We start from the raw sequence: 8,430 nt of genomic DNA, 5'->3' as shown, positions 1-8,430 counted from the left end.
TGGAGGATGATGATTTGGTTGAGTGTGTGTTTCTTAGCAAAGAGTACAAGCCATTCAAGACCTCCATTGCAGTTAGGGAGAATATTTCTAACTTTCGGGACTTGATATCTATACTTATCATAGAAGAAAAGGCTTTAGGTGAGGATTCTTCTTCACAAAGCAAGAGCACATTGGAACATGCCTTCTACTCTAATTTAGGTAGGGGTAGAGGTGGAAGAGGCCAATCTAGAGGCAAGGGGAGCCAAAGAGGCCGAGGTGGTTGGCAAAGAAATCAAAATGCAAATAGCATAGAGTGATATTACTGTGGCAAACTAGGACACATGGCAAAGGACTGCTACAAAAAGCAGAATGACATTAAAAGTGGGAAGTTGTAGCAAGGCAACTATGCATCGTCTAGCAAACATGGAGGTGATGACAGAAGTGAGCAACTGTTTGTGCTGCAGCACATGCTTAGTTCCATAACATGGGATGTGTCAGGATCTCAAGATATATGGTATGTGGATTCTGGCACCTCTAACCACATGATCAGTCATGCTGAGTGGTTTAGAGATATGTAGAAAAAGGAAAAACTAGGTTATGTAGAAACATGTGATAATACTGCGCATCCCATTGCGCATGTTGGTAAAGTGCCATTGTCTATGCAGGATGGCAAAATAAAGTACTTGGATGATATACTTCATGTTTTGAATATTAAAAAGAACCTGGTTTCTGTTGGATAGATGGTTAAGCAGGGTTTGCAAAGTGAGGTTTAATCCTCAAGGATGTTTTGTGGAAGACTTGAAAAATAAGTGTTGCTTGGTTACAAAGGGTAACATAAATGCTAGGATGTTTACTTTGGATGTGAACATGCCTGAGATAAAGGCAGCCATGTTTGCGCATGGAACAAGTGTCATTGCAGATATTGACATATGGCATAAGCGCATTGGTCATGTGAATGTACAACGTGACTAAAGTCTATGTAGGCCCAAACTATTGTTGCAAGTTTGCCAAAGTTTAAGGTTGACGGTGTGCATAAGGTATGTGAAGCATGCCAACTTGGTTAAGTAGGCCAAACATGCTTTCCCACATGAAAAGCATGTCAGTTCAAGGCCATTGGATGTCATACATTCATATGTATGGGGACCGACCAAGATTGCAACAATTGCAGATTGTAGGTACTATGTTACATTCATTTTGATGAGGAAAGTGTGGGTTTATTTCATGAAGGAGAAAAGTGAGGTGTTTGCTCACTTTCAGAGATTTAAAGCCTTGGTCGAGAAAGTAGGGAATTACAGCCTTGGTTGAGAAAGTAGGGAATTACAGCCTTGGTCGAGAAAGTAGGGAATCAAGAGGGAGGCAGTTTACGTGAAGGTACACTCCGCAATAGAATGGTGTTTAAATCACTTTCAGAGATTTAAAGCCTTGGTCGAGAAAGTAGGGAATCAAGAGGGAGGCAGTTTACGTGAAGGTACACTCCGCAACAGAATGGTGTTTAAATCACTTTCAGAGATTTAAAGCCTTGGTCGAGAAAGTAGGGAATCAAGAGGGAGGCAGTTTACGTGAAGGTACACTCCACAACAGAATGGTGTTGCAACAAAAAGGAAAAACAGGCACATTGTAGAAGTGGCACATGCTTTGATGGTGGCTGAAACGAATATGCCACATTACTTTTGGGCAAAAGTAGTAGCAACTGTTGTGTACATTATGAACAGGACACCCATTGCAGCTATTCATGGTATGACTCCTGAATAGAAGTTTATAGGCATAAGACCGGATGTGTCTCACTTGAAAGTGTTTGGGTGTATTGCATATGAAGTGAGAAAAAAGTTGGATCCAAAGGCAAAGAAATGCATCTTCATTGGTTATGCTATGGAGAAAATAGGTTATAGATTCTATAACCCCACCACTCGTGAGATGCGAGTAAGCAGAGATGTTGTCTTCGATGAGATGAGTAGCTGGTATGCACCAGTAGTGAAGGCAACAAAAGATGCAGGTAAGAAGTGCTAATGTTGCACCACATGTAGAGCAGAAATCACAGGTGCTGAGTGGACCTAGGGAGTCCTCAACAAGTAGTGGATCCAATGTTAGCCCATGGTCAGGTAGGTTGAGAAATGATGCAGGTACACATGTATCACAGAAAGGGAAGGAAAAGGTAGATCAACCTTTTGTGCCTGATCTGTCAGCAGGTCACTCATATGTGGATGGTGACTCTAGTGGCTCTGAGCAAAGCCTTGATGAGGAGCTTGGCATTCCATTTGTGGTTACTCCTCCTATAAGGAAAACCAGGGCTATTTTGAGGACACCTGGCAGTGATCCAAGTGTATGTAGGTCTACGAGGGTTAGATACCCTATTGACAGGTTGAGATATGATGGATATACAGCCCATCATTATGCTTACATGGTAAAAGCAATACAAGAAGTTGAGCCCACTTGCTTTGAGCAGGCATTTGGAAATAAGAAATGGGAAGATACCATGGATGAGGAGATGGGAGCATTGGATGCAAATGCAACATAAAATCAAGCACAATGCTGATGGTTCAGTGAGCAGGTACAAGACAAGATTGGTTGCCAAGGGCTATGCGCAGACTTATGGCATAGACTATGAGGAGACGTTCAGCCCGATTGCAAGAATGGCAACCCTGAGAGCTGTCATTGCTATGGCTGCAGCAGAGCAAAGGTTTGGTCTTTACATCAAATGGATGTAAAGAATGCTTTCTTGCATGGTGATTTGCAAGAAGAAGTGTACATGATGTAGCCACCAGGTTATGAAAGTGATGCACATCCAGATTTTGTGTGCAAGTTACGCAAAGCCTTGTATAGCTTGAAGTAGGCACCAACAGCATGGTCAAACAAGATCGGGGAGTATCTTGTTACCATTGGATTTCAGATATCCAATGCAGATTTTTCATTATATGTGAACAAGACAGATAGAGGGATCATGCTATTAGTCATCTATGTGGATGACTTGATTATCACTGGTGATAGTAGTGATGTAGACATACATGATGTCAGGATGCTTTTGAAGCAGAAGCTTGAGATGAAGGGTTTGGGTGAGCTGCAATATTTCTTAGGCATAGAGGTGGTGAGATCACCTCAAGGCATTTTGCTATTACAGAGGCAGTATGGCTTGGATATGCTGTCCAAGTATGGTATGACAAGCTGTAAGCCTATTTCAATGCCATCGGAGCAGAACGCAAAGCTTTTCATAGAAACAGGTGAGCTTTTGGAGGACCCCACTACATACAGGCGCAGAGTGCGTGGTTTGATCTACATGACCATTACAAGGCTAGACTTGAGCTATGTTGTTGGACTTGTGAGTCAGTTTATGTAGGCCCCGAGGAAGCCACACTTGGATGTGGCTAGACGGATCCTCAGGTACATAAAGTCCATAGTTGATTATGGACTTTTCTATGAGGCTGGTATAGAGATACAATTGCATGGGTACACACAGATGCTTTGATTGGGATGTTAGTATTGCAGACAGGAGATCTACTAGTGGTTTTATGTTCTCATTTGGGAGTGCTGCTGTGAGTTGGAGCAGTAAATAAGAAGTAGCAATAGTTTTCTTGTCGAGTATAGAGGCAGAGTATAGGGGTGTTGCTATGGTAGCTTGTGAGGTAGCTTGGTTTCAGAAGCTACTTGGTGACATGGGAGAGTATAGAGGCAGAGTATAGGGGTGTTGCTATGGTAGCTTGTGAGGTAGCTTGGTTTCAAAAGCTACTTGGTGACATGGGAGAGCCCGTGGATAGGGCAGTTGTCATATATTGTGACAACATGAGCAGCATACAGTTGGCCTGTAACCCAATATATCATGCTAGAACGAAGCACATTGAGGTGCATTATCACTTTGTGAGGGAGAAGGTTCTAGTAGGGGAGATGTAGATCTGGTATATGTCAGCACAGAGGATCAGGTGGCTGACATCTTCACAAAGGCATTGGGCATAGAGAAGCTCCACATGTTTAGGAGCTTACTTGGAGTGTAGTGTGTGGAGTTGAGTTTGAGGGGGAGTGTTGAGATATAGAGCTCAACTAGCGCTACGACGACGGACATTGTTGTACGTAACTCATCTGGCACATGCACATATGCAATACATCCCAAAACTTTCAAGTGAGACAAATCAGGTTTCTTGCCATTGAATTTCTCCTCTGGTGTTACATCATGCTGCAATAGGAGTTATGTTCATGATATAAATTATTGTAGAAACATCTTTAGTCCAATAGCTATGCGACATATTCTTCTCTGTCATCTATGCTCATGCTATCTCTACAATGTGCCTATTTTTCCACTTAGCAACTCCATTTTGTTGCGGAGTGTATATGCATGTAAACTGTCTCTGAATGCCATTCTTCCGTAGAAGAAATCAGAGAACTCATTAGAGAAGTACTCTCCCCCTCCATTTGACTTTAGGCACTTCACATGCTTCCCTGTCTGCTTTTCAGCCATCACTCTTTGAAATTCTAAAAATAAGTGAAAACTTCACTCTTCTCCATGAAATACACCTACACTTTCCTCGTGTGGTCATCAATTAATGTTACATAATACCTGCAGCCACCCATGGACATAGTTTTTTGTAAGACTCCATACATCTGAATGCACAACATCTAGTACATTCTTGCTCACATTTCTATCATGTGGAAATACATGCTTTGTTTACTTTCCAAATTGACATGCCTCACATACTTTCTGCAAACCATCAACCTTAAACATAGGCAACCCTGTCACAATTTCTTTAATCTGCATAGACTTCATACTTTGCACATTTACATGCCCAATTCTCTAATGCCAAATGTCTGTATCTGCAACAACTTCCGAACCATTTGCAACAAACATTGTAGCACTCACTTCTTCAGGCATATTTACATTCAGCGTAAACATTTTGCCCAATGACACATCTCCAACATGGGCAAGTGGACGAGCAGTGTCATCCCCTGTTTCAACAAAACCTGGTCTTTCAAGACACTTCATTTCCTTGAACCACTTGCCATGACTTGTCATGTGGTCGGAATCACCTAAACCAACATACCATACATCATCCTTACATGCTGCTACATCATTTCCAAACATAGCATTAACTACATGTTGCATAATAAACAACCTCTCATTATCCTCATTATTTCTACTAGAGGATGCATAGTTATTTTGCTACACTTTTCCATTTCGCATGTCATTCTACTTCTTATAGCAATCTTCCTGCACAAGTCCAGGCTTACCATAGTAAAAAAAGATTACCACGACCTCTTTGACTCCCCCTACCTCTAAACTGGCCTCTTCCACCTGTGTGTTGTTGTTGTGAATCTTGGGACTGTTGTTGCTGCTGCCCATAATTCTGATTACATGTTCGGCCACCACAGCCTCGACCTCTACCTCGTCCTCCACCTGAACTTGTGTAGAAGGCGTGCTGCTCTGAACTATTTTTTATTTTGCGAAGAGTGGTATTCACCCAAACTCTTTTCTTCAATGATCAGCATTAACACCAAATTTATAAAGTTGGGATTGTTCTCTCGAGTCTGAATAGATGTCTTGAATGCCTTGTATTGCGGCCCGAGAGATCACGTAGACATACTTCCACCTTATCATCATCATCAATAGAAACACCAATAGATGTAAGGGATTCCACAATGCCCTTGATCTTTAAGGCATAATCATTCACATACATGTTTTTCTTCTCCACAATATGAAGCTCATTCTTTAACTAAATCTTTCGTGCATTGGTGTTAGTTTCATATTGTGAGACCCCTCTGCCCCCTCCGTGCACCGAATTCTTAGTTGCTAGCAGTGGAAGTAGCTTCCTCTTGCGTGGGGTAGGGTTTCCCACTTGGGGCCTCACCCATGAATGTCTGGACACACGAGACTAATCTGATGGTCATTCCGAAACCGAAACCGAGAAAATTTCCCTTGTCCGAAAAACAAGGACGATTCCACCTTTTTTATTTTCTTAACGAATTTTCTAATGGGGTCAAGAGGCTAAACTATCCTTCACCTGATTAAACCAGATAGAAGGAAAACTATTACAGACTTAACTTGAAGAAATCAATGCTTTTTTCCTAACCAAAATCAGGCATAGTCGTTGATGTAATCATTTGAGAAGTCTTCACGTTTTTATTTAACTACTTGAGTTCTAAGCGTATTCCTATTATTTAATTTCATTATTAAAACTCCACTGATTCTAGCCTAACCCCATCCGGCCCATGGGTTAGCCACCACCCAACCATTGGAATCGATAGAACCAGACAATTACTCACCCACCCATAATTGAATGCCTTTCTTAACTTTTGCTTTCGAATACAAATACGCACACACTCCTCTTTAAAACTTTAACTTATAAAACAATCCATTGACAAATAGTTATTGGTTACAGATGTCATAACTCAAAATTTTCATCCAGTCCCTTGTTTATAAAAAAAACAATATCACTATGGACTTTCCATTGAGACCAGCTAGTCAGCAACGAGATCCAGTAATAGATTACAATAATCATTTGTCCATCATATAATCTTCCACGACATATGCATGGGTATCCTAGGCACCGTCAGCCCATGCATCACCTGGTCAGAACCCTCCAGGATCCTCCTTAGGTGTCCTAGCACTTCACTCAAGGATCGCTTTCATTAGCTCTCTTCCATCGTACTGGAAGCGCACCATTTTAACCGTATCGAGGCTAGTCAAGACCTGGGAAGGCTTTGCCGCGTGAGCTGTCCTTTAAACATTCCCCGTTAGCTATTGCAACTAAACTTCCCTTAGAAAAACACATACCAAATGCTCCCTCCAGCATTCTGGCGTAAGACACTCCTTTGAGAAAATAGGGTTTCTATGCAAGTTTTCAGTTTGATTTTCTTTTGAATACAATGAGTATATCTTAAATCAGTATCCCCAAAACTTCTTGATCGAATTTCTTAATTTCATAACAAAATTCTTCGAATTCTGTAACCTTGATCCACAGATCAATTCGAAGGGTCTTAAACTTAGTTTCAGATTTGGTGGGAGATTTGAGAGTATTTTCCTAAACTGGTCACATCTTCTTTCCTTGAAACTGAAGAAAGAGTTTGGTCTTGGTCATAGTCTGATTCAAGGTTTGAGTCTAATAAGATTTTTCCTGAACTATCTTTCTCGAAAAGGGGGTGATATTTCAGTTACTATTTTACTGAATTTATTTCTTTGAGTATTTACTTAACTGATTTCTAAATTAGTTACGAATTCTAATGAAGAATAAATTAATCATTTATCTGAATATTTTTATCTCGATATATTTCTTGAATTTTCTTTTTACAATCTGTGTGAATATAAAACGATAGAATTTTCTCTCTTAGAGTATTTACTTATTCATTTATCAAATACTCATAGGAATTAAACATAGAATTAAAGAGAATTCTAATTTTGATATAAAAATTCTTTATGCATCTATTTATGCATAAAAATCAACTTCAATGAGAATAACACTAAAATCCTTTTATGCATAAAATCAAATTTAATAGGAATAACACTTTTAAATTAAAAAAAATCCTTTATGCATCTTTTTATGCATAAAAATTAATTTTAGTAAAAATAACACTTTTATAATTTAAAAAAACTCCATTATGCATCTTTCTATGCATAGAAATTAAACTCAATGAAAATAACACTTTTAATTTCTATGCATCTTTCTATGCATAGAAATTAAACTCAATGAAAATGACACTTTTATAATAAAAAAATTTCCATTATGCATCTTTCTATGCATAGAAATTAATTCAATGAAAATAACACTTTTATAATAAAACAATTTTCATTTTGCATCTTTCTATGCATAGAAATTAAATTCAATGAAAATAACACTTTTATAATAATAAAATTTTCATTATGCATCTTTCTATGCATAGAAATTAAATTCAATGAAAATAACACTTTTATAAATAAAACAATTTCCATTATGCATCTTTCTATGCATAGAAATTAAATTCAATGAAAATAATACTTTTATAATAAATTTTTTTATTATGCATCTTTGTATGCATAGAAATTAAATCTAATGAAAATAACATTTTATAATAAAAAATTTTTCCATTATGCATCTTTCTATGCATAGAAATTAAATTCAATGAAAATAACACTTTTATAATAAAAAAATTTCCTTTATGTATCTTTCTATGCATAGAAATTAAATTCAATAAAAATAACACTTTTATAATAAAAAAATTTCCATTATGCATCTTTCTATGCATAGAAATTAAATTCAATGAAAATAACACTTTTATAATAATTTTTTTATTATTATGCATCTTTCTATGCATAGAAATTAATTTTAATAATTAATATCAGTGATATCCATGCATATTCATAGGTGAATATGTACATGGAGTAAATTAGAGTATTTCTTTTAGAATGCACAAACGGTGGGAATTACTCTTTTGGAATAACATAAAAATAAACTTTCTTTTCCACAAAAGTCTAATTTTTTTTGCCATAACCTCCTT

Source organism: Cibotium barometz, chromosome 34 (genome assembly GCF_041138505.1).
Source record: "Cibotium barometz isolate CiBa-2024 chromosome 34, ASM4113850v1, whole genome shotgun sequence".
NCBI lineage: Eukaryota > Viridiplantae > Streptophyta > Polypodiopsida > Cyatheales > Cibotiaceae > Cibotium > Cibotium barometz.
This window is presented reverse-complemented; position numbering follows the sequence as displayed.